This window comes from Ascaphus truei, chromosome 2 (genome assembly GCF_040206685.1).
Source record: "Ascaphus truei isolate aAscTru1 chromosome 2, aAscTru1.hap1, whole genome shotgun sequence".
In the NCBI taxonomy this organism is placed as follows: Eukaryota; Metazoa; Chordata; class Amphibia; order Anura; family Ascaphidae; genus Ascaphus; species Ascaphus truei.
Genome location: NC_134484.1, coordinates 475,885,754 through 475,900,143, shown reverse-complemented (window position 1 = coordinate 475,900,143; position 14,390 = coordinate 475,885,754). Strand labels below are relative to the sequence as shown.

The window sequence follows — 14,390 nt, the reverse complement described above, 5'->3', positions numbered from 1 at the left end:
TGTTGTGTGTATGTAGAGGCTCTGTGTGTATGTAGAGGTGTTGTGTGTATGTAGAGGCTCTGTGTGTATGTAGAGGTGCTGTGTGTATATGTAGAGGCGCTGTGTGTATGTAGAGGCGCTGTGTGTATGTAGAGGCGCTGTGTGTATGTAGAGGCTCTGTGTGTATGTAGAGGTGCTGTGTGTATGTAGAGGCGCTGTGCATGTGTAGAGATGCTGTGTGTGTGTAGAGGTGCTGTTTGTATGTAGAGGTGCTGTGTGTCTGTAGAGGTGCTGTGTGTGTGTAGAGATGCTGTGTGTGTGTAGAGGCGCTGTGTGTATGTAGAGGCGCTGTGTGTATGTAGAGGCACTGTGTGTATGTAGAGGCGCTGTGTGTATGTAGAGGTGCTGTGTGTATGTTGAGGCGCTGTGTGTATGTAGAGGCTCTGTGTGTATGTAGAGGTGCTGTGTGTGTGTAGAGGCGCTGTGTGTGTGTGTAGCGGTGCTGTGTTTATGTAGAGGCGCTGTGTGTTTGTAGAGGTGCTGTGGGTATGTAGAGGCGCTGTGTGTATGTAGAGGCGCTGTGTGTGTGTAGAGGTGCTGTGTGTATGTAGAGGTGCTGTGTGTGTGTAGAGGTGCTGTGTGTATGTAGAGGTGCTGTGTATGTAGAGGCACTGTGTGTATGTAGAGGTGCTGTGTGTATGTAGAGGTGCTGTGTATGTAGAGGCGCTGTGTGTATGTAGAGGCGCTGTGTGTATGTAGAGGCGTTGTGTGTATGTAGAGGTGCTGTGTGTATGTAGAAGTGCTTTGTGTATGTAGAGGTGCTGTGTTTATGTAGAGGCGTTGTGTGTATGTAGAGGTGCTGTGTGTATGTAGAGGCACTGTGTGTATGTAGAGGTGCTGTGTGTATGTAGAAGTGCTTTGTGTATGTAGAGGTGCTGTGTTTATGTAGAGGTGTTGTGTGTATGTAGAGGTGCTGTGTGTATGTAGAGGCGCTGTGTGTATGTAGAGGTGCTGTGTGTATGTAGAGGCGCTGTGTTTATGTAGAGGCGCTGTGTGTATGTAGAGGCGCTGTGTTTATGTAGAGGCGCTGTGTGTATGTAGAGGTGCTGTGTGTATGTAGAGGTGCTGTGTGTATGTAGAGGTGCTGTGTGTATGTAGAGGCGCTGTGTGTATGTAGAGGCACTGTGTGTATGTAGAGGTGCTGTGTGTATGTAGAGTTGCTGTGTGCATGTAGAGGCGCTGTGTGTATGTAGAGATGCTGTGTATATGTAGAGGTGCTGTGTGTATGTAGAGGCGCTGTGTGTGTGTAGAGGCGCTGTGTGTATGTAGACGTGCTGTGTGTATGTAGAGGCGTTGTGTGTATGTAGAGGTGCTGTGTGTATGTAGAAGTGCTTTGTGTATGTAGAGGCGCTGTGTGTATGTAGAGGCGCGGTGTGTATGTAGAGGTGCTGTGTGTGTGGAGGTGCTGTGTGTATGTAGAGGCGCTGTGTGTATGTAGAGGCGCTGTGTGTATGTAGAGGCGCTGTGTGTGTGTAGAAGCGTTGTGTGTATGTAGAGGTGCTGTGTGTATGTAGAGGCGCTGTGTGTGTGTAGAGGCGTTGTGTGTATGTAGAGGTGCTGTGTGTATGTAGAGGCGCTTGTGTATGTAGAGGTGCTGTGTGTACAGTATGTAGAGGCGCTGTGTGTATGTAGAGGTGCTGTGTGTATGTAGAGGCGCTGTGTGTATGTAGAGGTGCTGTGTGTATGTAGAGGCGCTGTGTGTATGTAGAGGTGCTGTGTGTATGTAGAGGCGCTGTGTGTATGTAGAGGTGCTGTGTGTATGTTGAGGCGCTGTGTGTATGTAGAGGCTCTGTGTGTATGTAGAGGTGCTGTGTGTGTGTAGAGGCGCTGTGTGTGTGTGTAGCGGTGCTGTGTGTATGTAGAGGCGCTGTGTGTTTGTAGAGGTGCTGTGGGTATGTAGAGGCGCTGTGTGTATGTAGAGGCTCTGTGTGTGTGTAGAGGTGCTGTGTGTATGTAGAGGCGCTGTGTGTGTGTGTGTAGAGGTGCTGTGTGTATGTAGAGGTGCTGTGTATGTATAGGCACTGTGTGTATGTAGAGGTGCTGTGTGTATGTAGAGGTGCTGTGTATGTAGAGGCACTGTGTGTATGTAGAGGCGCTGTGAGTATGTAGTGATGCTGTGTGTATGTAGAGGCGTTGTGTGTATGTAGAGGTGCTGTGTGTATGTAGAGGTGCTGTGTGTATGTAGAGGCGCTGTGTGTATGTAGAGGTGCTGTGTTTATGTAGAGGTGCTGTGTGTATGTAGAGGCGCTGTGTTTATGTAGAGGCGCTGTGTGTATGTAGAGGTGCTGTGTGTATGTAGAGGTGCTGTGTGTATGTAGAGGTGCTGTGTGTATGTAGAGGCGCTGTGTGTATGTAGAGGCACTGTGTGTATGTAGAGGTGCTGTGTGTATGTAGAGTTGCTGTGTGCATGTAGAGGCGCTGTGTGTATGTAGAGATGCTGTGTATATGTAGAGGTGCTGTGTGTATGTAGAGGCGCTGTGTGTGTGTAGAGGCGCTGTGTGTATGTAGATGTGCTGTGTGTATGTAGAGGTGTTTTGTTTATGTAGAGGTGCTGTGTGTATGTAGAAGTGCTTTGTGTATGTAGAGGCGCTGTGTGTATGTACAGTAGAGGCGCGGTGTGTATGTAGAGGTGCTGTGTGTGTGTAGAGGTGCTGTGTGTATGTAGAGGCGCTGTGTGTATGTAGAGGCGCTGTGTGTATGTAGAGGCGCTGTGTGTGTGTAGAGGCGTTGTGTGTATGTAGAGGTGCTGTGTGTATGTAGAGGCGCTGTGTGTGTGTAGAGGCGTTGTGTGTATGTAGAGGTGCTGTGTGTATGTAGAGGCGCTTGTGTATGTAGAGGTGCTGTGTGTATGTAGAGGTGCTGTGTGTATGTAGAGGCGCTGTGTGTATGTAGAGGTGCTGTGTGTACAGTATGTAGAGGCGCTGTGTGTATGTAGAGGTGCTGTGTGTATGTAGAGGCGCTGTGTGTATGTAGAGGTGCTGTGTGTATGTAGAGGCGCTGTGTGTATGTGGAGGTGCTGTGTGTATGTAGAGGTGCTGTGTGTATGTAGAGGTGCTGTGTGTATGTATAGGTGCTGTGTGTATGTAGAGACGCTGTGTGTGTAGAGATGCTGTGTATGTATAGGTGCTGTATATGTATAGGTGCTGTGTGTATGTAGAGGCGCTGTGTGTATGTAGAGGCGCTGTGTGTGTGTAGAGATGCTGTGTATGTATAGGTGCTGTGTTTGTATAGGTGCTGTGTGTATGTAGAGGCGCTGTGTGGGTGTAGAGATGCTGTGTATGTATAGGTGCTGTGTATGTATAGGTGCTGTGTGTATGTAGAGGCGCTGTGTGTATGTAGAGGTGCTGTGTGTATGTAGAGATGCTTTGTGTATGTAGAGGTGCTGTGTGTATGTAGAGGCGTTGTGTGTATGTAGAGGTGCTGTTTGTATGTAGAGGTGCTGTGTGTATGTAGAGGTGCTGTGTGTATGTAGAGGCGCTGTGTGTATGTAGAGGTGCTGTGTGTATGTAGAGATGCTTTGTGTATGTAGAGGTGCTGTGTGTATGTAGAGGCGTTGTGTGTATGTAGAGGCGCTGTGTGTATGTAGAGGCGCTGTGTGTGTGTAGAGGTGCTGTGTGTATGTAGAGGAGCTGTGTGTATGTAGAGGTGCTGTGTGTATGTAGAGCTGCTGTGTGTGTGTGTAGAGGCACTGTGAGTATGTAGAGATGCTGTGTGTATGTAGAGGTGCTGTGTGTATGTAGAGGTGGTGTGTGTGTGTAGAGGCGCTGTGTGTATGTAGAGGCTCTGTGTGTATGTAGAGGTGCTGTGTGTATATGTAGAGGCGCTGTGTGTATGTAGAGGCGCTGTGTGTATGTAGAGGCGCTGTGTGTATGTAGAGGCGCTGTGTGTATGTAGAGGTGCTGTGTGTATGTAGAGGCGCTGTGTGTATGTAGAGATGCTGTGCATGTGTAGAGATGCTGTGTGTGTGTAGAGGTGCTGTTTGTATGTAGAGGTGCTGTGTGTCTGTAGAGGTGCTGTGTGTGTGTAGAGATGCTGTGTGTGTGTAGAGGCGCTGTGTGTATGTAGAGGCGCTGTGTGTATGTAGAGGCACTGTGTGTATGTAGAGGCGCTGTGTGTATGTAGAGGTGCTGTGTGTATGTTGAGGCGCTGTGTGTATGTAGAGGCTGTGTGTGTATGTAGAGGTGCTGTGTGTGTGTAGAGGCGCTGTGTGTGTGTGTAGCGGTGCTGTGTGTATGTAGAGGCGCTGTGTGTTTGTAGAGGTGCTGTGTGTATGTAGAGGTGCTGTGTGTATGTAGAGGTGCTGTGTGTGTGTAGAGGCGCTGTGTGTGTGTGTAGCGGTGCTGTGTGTATGTAGAGGCGCTGTGTGTTTGTAGAGGTGCTGTGTGTATGTAGAGGTGCTGTGTGTATGTAGAGGTGCTGTGTGTGTGTAGAGGCGCTGTGTGTGTGTGTAGCGGTGCTGTGTGTATGTAGAGGCGCTGTGTGTTTGTAGAGTTGCTGTGGGTATGTAGAGGCGCTGTGTGTATGTAGAGGCGCTGTGTGTGTGTAGAGGTGCTGTGTGTATGTAGAGGCGCTGTGTGTGTGTGTAGAGGTGCTGTGTGTATGTAGAGGTGCTGTGTATGTAGAGGCACTGTGTGTATGTAGAGGTGCTGTGTGTATGTAGAGGTGCTGTGTATGTAGAGGCACTGTGTGTATGTAGAGGCGCTGTGAGTATGTAGTGATGCTGTGTGTATGTAGAGGCGTTGTGTGTATGTAGAGGTGCTGTGTGTATGTAGAAGTGCTTTGTGTATGTAGAGGTGCTGTGTTTATGTAGAGGCGCTGTGTGTATGTAGAGGCGCTGTGTTTATGTAGAGGCGCTGTGTGTATGTAGAGTTGCTGTGTGTATGTAGAGGTGCTGTGTGTATGTAGAGGCGCTGTGTGTATGTAGAGGCACTGTGTGTATGTAGAGGTGCTGTGTGTATGTAGAGTTGCTGTGTGCATGTAGAGGCGCTGTGTGTATGTAGAGATGCTGTGTATATGTAGAGGTGCTGTGTGTATGTAGAGGCGCTGTGTGTGTGTAGAGGCGCTGTGTGTATGTAGACGTGCTGTGTGTATGTAGAGGCGTTGTGTGTATGTAGAGGTGCTGTGTGTATGTAGAAGTGCTTTGTGTATGTAGAGGCGCTGTGTGTATGTAGAGGCGCGGTGTGTATGTAGAGGTGCTGTGTGTGTGTAGAGGTGCTGTGTGTATGTAGAGGCGCTGTGTGTATGTAGAGGCGCTGTGTGTATGTAGAGGCGCTGTGTGTGTGTAGAGGCGTTGTGTGTATGTAGAGGTGCTGTGTGTATGTAGAGGCGCTGTGTGTGTGTAGAGGCGTTGTGTGTATGTAGAGGTGCTGTGTGTATGTAGAGGCGCTTGTGTATGTAGAGGTGCTGTGTGTACAGTATGTAGAGGCGCTGTGTGTATGTAGAGGTGCTGTGTGTATGTAGAGGCGCTGTGTGTATGTAGAGGTGCTGTGTGTATGTAGAGGCGCTGTGTGTATGTGGAGGTGCTGTGTGTATGTAGAGGTGCTGTGTGTATGTAGAGGCGCTGTGTGTATGTAGAGGCACTGTGTGTATGTAGAGGCGCTGTGTGTATGTAGTGGTGCTGTGTGTATGTTGAGGCGCTGTGTGTATGTAGAGGCTCTGTGTGTATGTAGAGGTGCTGTGTGTGTAGAGGCGCTGTGTGTGTGTGTAGCGGTGCTGTGTGTATGTAGAGGCGCTGTGTGTTTGTAGAGGTGCTGTGGGTATGTAGAGGCGCTGTGTGTATGTAGAGGCTCTGTGTGTGTGTAGAGGTGCTGTGTGTATGTAGAGGCGCTGTGTGTGTGTGTGTAGAGGTGCTGTGTGTATGTAGAGGTGCTGTGTATGTAGAGGCACTGTGTGTATGTAGAGGTGCTGTGTGTATGTAGAGGTGCTGTGTATGTAGAGGCACTGTGTGTATGTAGTGATGCTGTGTGTATGTAGAGGCGCTGTGAGTATGTAGTGATGCTGTGTGTATGTAGAGGCGTTGTGTGTATGTAGAGGTGCTGTGTGTATGTAGAAGTGCTTTGTGTATGTAGAGGTGCTGTGTTTATGTAGAGGTGCTGTGTGTATGTAGAGGTGCTGTGTGTATGTAGAGGCGCTGTGTTTATGTAGAGGCGCTGTGTGTATGTAGAGGTGCTGTGTGTATGTAGAGGTGCTGTGTGTATGTAGAGGTGCTGTGTGTATGTAGAGGCGCTGTGTGTATGTAGAGGCACTGTGTGTATGTAGAGGTGCTGTGTGTATGTAGAGGCGCTGTGTGTGTGTAGAGGCGCTGTGTGTATGTAGACGTGCTGTGTGTATGTAGAGGTGTTTTGTTTATGTAGAGGTGCTGTGTGTATGTAGAAGTGCTTTGTGTATGTAGAGGCGCTGTGTGTATGTAGAGGCGCGGTGTGTATGTAGAGGTGCTGTGTGTGTGTAGAGGTGCTGTGTGTATGTAGAGGCGCTGTGTGTATGTAGAGGCGCTGTGTGTATGTAGAGGCGCTGTGTGTGTGTAGAGGCGTTGTGTGTATGTAGAGGTGCTGTGTGTATGTAGAGGCGCTGTGTGTGTGTAGAGGCGTTGTGTGTATGTAGAGGTGCTGTGTGTATGTAGAGGCGCTTGTGTATGTAGAGGTGCTGTGTGTATGTAGTGGTGCTGTGTGTATGTAGAGGCGCTGTGTGTATGTAGAGGTGCTGTGTGTACAGTATGTAGAGGCGCTGTGTGTATGTAGAGGTGCTGTGTGTATGTAGAGGCGCTGTGTGTATGTAGAGGTGCTGTGTGTATGTAGAGGCGCTGTGTGTATGTGGAGGTGCTGTGTGTATGTAGAGGTGCTGTGTGTATGTAGAGGTGCTGTGTGTATGTATAGGTGCTGTGTGTATGTAGAGACGCTGTGTGTGTGTAGAGATGCTGTGTATGTATAGGTGCTGTATATGTATAGGTGATGTGTGTATGTAGAGGCGCTGTGTGTATGTAGAGGCGCTGTGTGTGTGTAGAGATGCTGTGTATGTATAGGTGCTGTGTTTGTATAGGTGCTGTGTGTATGTAGAGGCGCTGTGTGTGTGTAGAGATGCTGTGTATGTATAGGTGCTGTGTATGTATAGGTGCTGTGTGTATGTAGAGGCGCTGTGTGTATGTAGAGATGCTGTGTGTATGTAGAGATGCTGTGTATGCATACAGTAGGTGAACTGTTACCTGTGAGTTTCGGGTGCCTGTCTCCTCTCTGCCGCTGTCTCAGCACTGGCTGCTCTTGGCTCTGTGCTCCCCAGGTTTATAAGCTCTCAGGTGAGCGGTGGCATTTATTGCCCTCAGGAAATAAACTCTAGACACATTTTTATAAACCCTAAATCCTCCCAAACAGCCCACATGTTTCTGTAATGATTGATGGATCTTTAGTATTGATGTTGTATGTAGCTATAGTACTGTGCAGTGGCGGCCGCCTTGATCCTAGTGCGGCCGTATCGGCGCAACTCTGAAAACCGCGGGCAGATGCAGTATTTAATGCAGTATGTTCCGGTACTTTAGCCGCGGCCGCCTTTTCCTAGTGCATTTTATTTGCGGTGTCTCGGCATGAATGTGGCATGAACGCGGTGAAGTGCGGTGAAGCGCGGTGAAGTGCGGAGAAGCGCGGTGAAGTGCGGTGAAGCGCGTGGCATTCGGAAAAAATCCCCGAAAAAATTCGGAGATGTTGGAGAATAAAAGGGGCCACGGCTGTAATTACTCACTACAAGATGAAGTAATAAGGAACCCGCAGAACTCATTAATATGTAAGACATCAATCCCGAATAAAATAAAAACGAACCTTCCCAGTGCTATCACACACTGGCCCAGAGCCACAGAAGGTGCTGAGCTTTAGTCCTACTCGCAGTGAATGGGAGGAAAGGCGATCTAAAGCTCAGCACCCTATTGTGGAATTGTTACACAGTGTGTATGTCGATGTGATACCATGCTATCATGCAGTGTGTCTTGTATTATTTTGTGTGTGGATGTGTGTAAGAGACGTGCAGAGGTGCCTCCAGGGAGACATATTTGGGGAGAATATACCATGACTTTTATTCAGCCCGTAGTTTTAAGCAATACAGTTTAAGGAAATGAACAAATAAATAAAACATCCTATCGCTATGTAAGGGCTAACTCACTTTCCCAGTCCCTCTCTGCATGGCTAGAAGGACAGGCCTCTTACAAACCTACACATGACCCTAAAGTCCAAAGACGTACCTGTAAGTAAGCAGGGGTCTATTTCTGTCAGTCCCTGGGTTGTGTTTGTTGGGTGCCACCCTCTGGAAGGTTCCAGTGTCCCCTGCACCCTGGATGTAGAGTGTCTGGTGTCAGGGTGTCTTGCAGGCAGCACAGTCCTTCTGTGTCATGATAACTGTTTCTGTGAGTCTCTTGTGGGAAACACAGTCCCTCTGTGTTTAAGACATCCCCGGCAGTTCAAGCAGGAGGTTTTTCTACCTGTCTCATGAGCCAGGTGGTGACTGGTTAATTGTCTATTGCTGCATTTAACCAGCTCCCTGCTGGATTCCTCAGACCAATACAGGCTTTCTATGGAAGCCCTTTTAGACAGGGGTTCTGCCCTGACACATACCTCCCCCGTTTAAGGGTAGCCCGGGCTAGCCACGGCTGAAACCCATCCCTCCACTCTCACTCGAGATGTACAGTACCTGCGGTTCGAATGAGAATGGATGGTGGAAGAGAAACCTCAGTCACTCTGGGATAGGAGCACTTTCTCTAAGTTACCGGTATCTCTTCCAAAAGGTGCTTGAAATCAGTGTGCTTTAGTCACTCAAGCTCCTCTTTCCCTTTTACCAAGTCTTCTTGTAATCGCTTGGCCTCGAGTTTTTCCATGTGTCGGTGATCTTTTCTTCCCTGAGACTAGGGTGACCACCTGCATTGGGTTTTGTCTCCACGATCATGGGTGGTTCAACCTGGGCACAGTTTTTATCCACTCTTATTGATCCATGTGGCATCTCAGTTTGGTAGTCGGTAGACTTATCGTCTTGATGTATTGCTTCTTTTACGCTGACCGATTCTTCAATGTGTGTGGAAATCCCAAGTGATATCTGGTGGGGTATCTCTGCTATAGTAGCACCGCTTTGAAGCTCCTTCATACCAGGGGACCCTGGTCTACAGATATCTCATTCATCATGAGCTTATCCGCAATAAAGCACAACCCCCTTATCAGTAGAGGGGTAATTTGCGTGTGGTTCAGGATACTTAAATTCCAGTACATCAGTTTGCTTATAGTTCTCCTCACACCTAACTGTTACCCGTGGCCACGCTTTTTGTAGTTGGCCAACCTGTAGTCATGTGCCTTTTTCCTTTGAAAAGGTGCGTGGACAACTAGTGTTGTATCTTCAGGGGTGAGATCACCGATACAGCTCTGTCTCATTATAGCCAAATACTGAATCCCTAAAGCGGCGACTTTCATTGTGAGGAATCTGGATTGGGCCATGTGGGGACAGTAACATGACTGGATTTGTATTGTGCTTCTCAATCGTAATTCGGTTCTTCTTACCTGAATTGTGTGGAAGGCCGATCATAGTACTGAGATGGCATTGCGGGTGCGCTTATAGCCACGCACAGCTTGCTTGGTTGTGACGTAGGACCTATATCTGGATTGAATCACCCCAGCAGCCTCCTTCATTTCTTTGTAGCATCTTTGCTGCAGACACTTCCTAACATTTGACTGGAGTAAAATTACAGATTGCTTCAAATGTTAATAGTTCTCTCTTTGTCGTTGCATTCTCCATATTGACTGGAGAAGACAGGCTGCTTTATTCTGGTGACCAAGCTGACAAGTTTTCATTTCTCTGTAGGCGGCCTGTATGATGAGACTACCTTGGATAAGAGTTTCGTAGTATTTCTGAATGATTCGAATGCTTTTATCCCTTTTCAACCTGTCTAGTTAATCAGCGAGACAATCCTGTTTCTGGAGCACGCTCTGAGTGTGCATCAGTGCATTGTAAATTATATTGTGGAGCTCTGCAGATTTACAGCTGCTTGCCTTTTCCAGGGTTGTTTCTCCTGTGCGTACTGACTGTTGGGGATGGAGCAGCTTCTCTGCTCCTTTAGCTCCTGCTTCAGTTTCTGGATCTTCTCGCTTTCCTTCTCATACTGTACATTAATTGTCTGTTGCTGCAATTAACCAGCTCCCTGCTGGATTCCTAAGACCAATACAGGCCTTCTATTAAAACCCTTTTACACAGGGCTTCTGCACTGTCACAATGTGATACAGTGTTATCATGTGGTGTGTCTTGTATTATTACATGTGGATGTGATGCAGTGTTATCATGCAGTGTGTCTTTTATTATTACATGTGGGGATGTGATACAGTGTTATCATGCAGTGTGTCTTTTATTATTACATGTGGGGATGTGATACAGTGTTATCATGCAGTGTGTCTTGAATTATTACATGTGTGGATGTGATATAGGGTTATCATGCAGTGCGTCTTGTATTATTACATGTGTGGATGTGATACAGTGTTATCATGCAGTGTAATACAAAAAAACAACAGGACTGGCGCTCTTATACAGTACAGTGAATTAATAAACAAAATTGTGTATATGTATATATAATTGAATAATGTGCTAATAGTGACACCCAGCGGTGAACTGTGTAAGAGCACCAATGTAAATAAAAGGGAATAAATTGTTGGGAATAAGCCAAAAAATACAATAAATACAGTGAATGTAATAAGTGTCGCACTGAACCTCCAACAGAAAAAACTTCTTCTTATTTTCTCACAGATAGTAGTTGAACAGGATGAGGGAGCGGGATGCGTGGTGTATAAAACAGAATGAGAAATGTACATAGAGTAGTATTGCTAGCATTATAATGCAATAGTCAGATCCACTAATCTTCAATCATTATACTCACATAGATGTGAGTAAACAGAGCATATCACACTCTAACCTCTGGTGTGCAGATCGGTTCCAGTAGGGATCGGGGTGACCTCTGGGGTTGAACGCTGTGTTGGTTATTCTTTATAATGGAAAAGAGGGAGACACCATAGCGCAGAATATCTGAACTGATTTATATATAAAATAACATTTAAAATAATCCCTCCAGGAGGCGCACTTACAATTAGTGCAGTCTTAAAGAGCATATCAAAAGTGTTCTACAAGTTTGGAGCAACGACGATCTCACCACCCCTCCCGCGTGGAGCAGAGGAACTCGCCGGCACTTGGCTGGCGCTGCTTCCTATTTGCGGCGGCCTGGAATCAGCAAACGCTCTCCGGAGAGTGTTATCATGCAGTGTGTCTTGTATTATTACGTGTGAATATGATACTGTGTTATCATGCAGTGTGTCTTGTATTATTACGTGTGAATATGATACAGTGTTATCATGCAGTGTGTCTTGTATTATTACGTGTGAATATGATACTGTGTTATCATGCAGTGTGTCTTGTATTATTACGTGTGAATATGATACTGTGTTATCATGCAGTGTGTCTTGTATTATTACGTGTGAATATGATACTGTGTTATCATGCAGTGTGTCTTGTATTATTACGTGTGAATATGATACTGTGTTATCATGCAGTGTGTCTTGTATTATTACGTGTGAATATGATACTGTGTTATCATGCAGTGTGTCTTGTATTATTACGTGTGAATATGATACTGTGTTATCATGCAGTGTGTCTTGTATTATTACGTGTGAATATGATACTGTGTTATCATGCAGTGTGTCTTGTATTATTACGTGTGAATATGATACAGTGTTATCATGCAGTGTGTATCATATTCACACGTAATAATACAAGACACACTGCATGATAACATTGTATCATATTCACACGTAATAATACAAGACAATGTTATCATGCAGTGTGTCTTGTTTTATTACATGTGTGAATATGATACAATGCTATCTAGTGTTCTAGTGGCTTCAATTTTGTCTTTGCTACATGAAACGTGTTGGCATGTTCAGAAGTCGTGGTATGAAATGAGGATGGGGGGGAGGGAAATGGGGGAGGGGGAGGAGGAGACCTTCCTAACCTAATACTGTATCTCCCATTGTATATACAGTTGTGTGAAAAATAAAGTACACCCTCTTTGAATTCTATGGTTTTACATAACAGGACATAATAACAATCATATGTTCCTTAGCAGGTCTTAAAATTAGGTAAATACAACCTCAGATGAACAACAACACATTACATATTACACCGTGTCATGATTTATTTAACAAAAATAAAGCCAAAATGGAACAAGAGATTTAATTTGTCCCCGTTCCAGTAAGTGTATTTTTCGTTGTAATTGTAAATCAAGCTGTGTATGTTCATTGTGTAAATAAATCACACTTTATTTTATCTCTTGCTTTGCGCAATCAAAGGATCTGGGTATTTTGGTGTTAAAAGTTCTGGTCTGCTGTGACAGACACCGAGCGCGACGCTGCCAAGAATCCACTGGATATGGATGTACTTCCGGTGCAGGATCTGGGTTTGACCCAGGACACTGTGACACCTTCTAAAGAGGACGTCATCCAGAAGGCGACCGCTGGGGCGGAGGAGAAACCTTTGATTCCCGCTAGGGTGATTACCGCCACACCCAGCCCAGAAGAGTGTAAGACTATAGACTTTGACCAAAGCCCAAGAGACTTTACGTTTTTCCATCCAGAGTCTGGTAACAGGCCTACTGACTGTTCGCTATTCCCTGAATCTAAGTGTTGCACTAGATGGGCTAGATTGAGTTTGAGTAGCTCTGATGAGGATTTAGCTAGATACCCTACTAGGGCCTTCAAGTACAAGGAAGGTATCACTCCCGAAGTCCCTGAGCGGGGTAGTACGAGGGAAAATTGGGATTCAGATAATTCCCCGGAGAATTGGGATGCTGAGGGTTCCGATGAAAATTAGTATAACGAAAGGGAAGGGAATGGTAGTCCCGGGATGTTCTCCTGTGAGTCATCTGGGTATGGTTCCCCGGGACCAAGTATGTCCATGCTTAAGATAATACATGGGTGTTGGTGCTCAGTGTGTTACAGGGAGTATCGCTATGCTCTTGAGTTAGAGAGAGGGGATCATACCTTCCACAGACGGCAGACCACCATAAGAGGGGGGTTTCGCTGTAGATATCCTCGATAGTTTCGGGGTCTCAGTCAGCAAGCCAGACCCTAATCATAATCATTATTATTAATAACAAGGTTCTCCATGGTGGGAGGAACCTCTGTTCAGTATGGTAGCCATTTTGTGATGTACATTCAAAACAAGAGTTTACATTTTGTTCACTGCAAAATATTATGCAATGTAATGTGAAAAACCATTGTGTGAAATGTTCTTGTTATGTTCAGGCTACATTCAAGGATGGTACCCGACAATTTAGGACCCAAGCGGGGTCGTTGGTATTCCACCAGAGGGAGAGTGTAGCCATGCCATCTTTGGCTACTAGTCTGCTTCCCTCCTGGTAGTAAACCCTGGAACAATCAGGTTGCCAGTAGTTGATATGGGGTTTTCATCCTCCTTGGTACTGTACTTGAGTGACAGCGGGAGGCGGTGACATCAGGCCTGGACATGACCAATTATGAGTCAGACCAGGTGCTCTCCTCCTGGCTGTACTTTAGAGCAGGTACCGCCCAAATTTAGTAGTGCCTTTCCCTAATGAGGAAGACAGGTCACACAACTGGGAGCCTGAGATTGGGACCTTCCCTTGTCCTCTTCCCTCAGGGGGAGAGTGAGTGTGGACCATACTTCTGCTTCTGTTAGGGAGGTGGGGAAGAGCTAGGGTGGCTGCGGGTGCCCTTGGCCTGTAGTAACAATCCAGGGACCATCCTTCAGTGGAAGCTGTGCGACTGCATTGGGCAGAAGCCTGCTGTGTAACTGTGCTGTACAGAAGACAATAACCCGTTCCTGTTTGAATATACCTCCTGCCTGGTGCGTGACCTTACTTGGGGGGAGAGGTAATAGTTATACCGTGCGAGATCACCTTCAGTTCCTGGAGCCTACGGCAGATGAGGCGCTGCTCTGCTAAAGAGATATGTGGGGTATGAACCCCAGAAGCCTGGTCCTGTGTCCCCACTACCACCGACGGACAACTCAGCCCTCCTGTTACCAGCAGGTATATGCACCACATGACGTAGTAATGGGCAAATCTCCCACCGGGTGGGGGAAACACCGTTACATACAAATAACTTTTCTCTTTGGGGAGCTAAAGGGATTTCTCTAAAATCATTTAAATAGTGAAACCTTTTCTGGCGTGCACCTCAGTTGCAGTATGTATTACTCCCCCTTGCTTCTCTTCTTTTTGGCAGCACCTTTGTACAGTCCATGTTTCATCCAGAGGTAGCTGCCATCCAATGATCAAACCGCTTCTATTCAGTAGAGTGAAGGTAACCCCACCCTGT

General features: G+C 46.6%; 1 protein-coding gene across 4 annotated transcripts in view; it reads right to left on the bottom strand.

Moving 5' to 3' along the window:
• Positions 1–7,379, bottom strand: part of LOC142488009 (tyrosinase-like) — a 35,458-nt gene extending 28,079 nt beyond the window's left edge. For 2 of the 4 annotated variants that reach the window (XM_075588320.1, XM_075588323.1), the window contains exon 1: positions 7,238–7,369. The gene's annotated coding sequence lies outside the window, so the exon portion shown is untranslated. Of the gene's footprint in view, positions 1–7,237 lie in introns of all 4 variants that reach the window. The other 2 variants (XM_075588321.1, XM_075588322.1) reach the window with 2 other exon arrangements.
• Between the last annotated feature and the right edge of the window lie 7,011 nt (positions 7,380–14,390).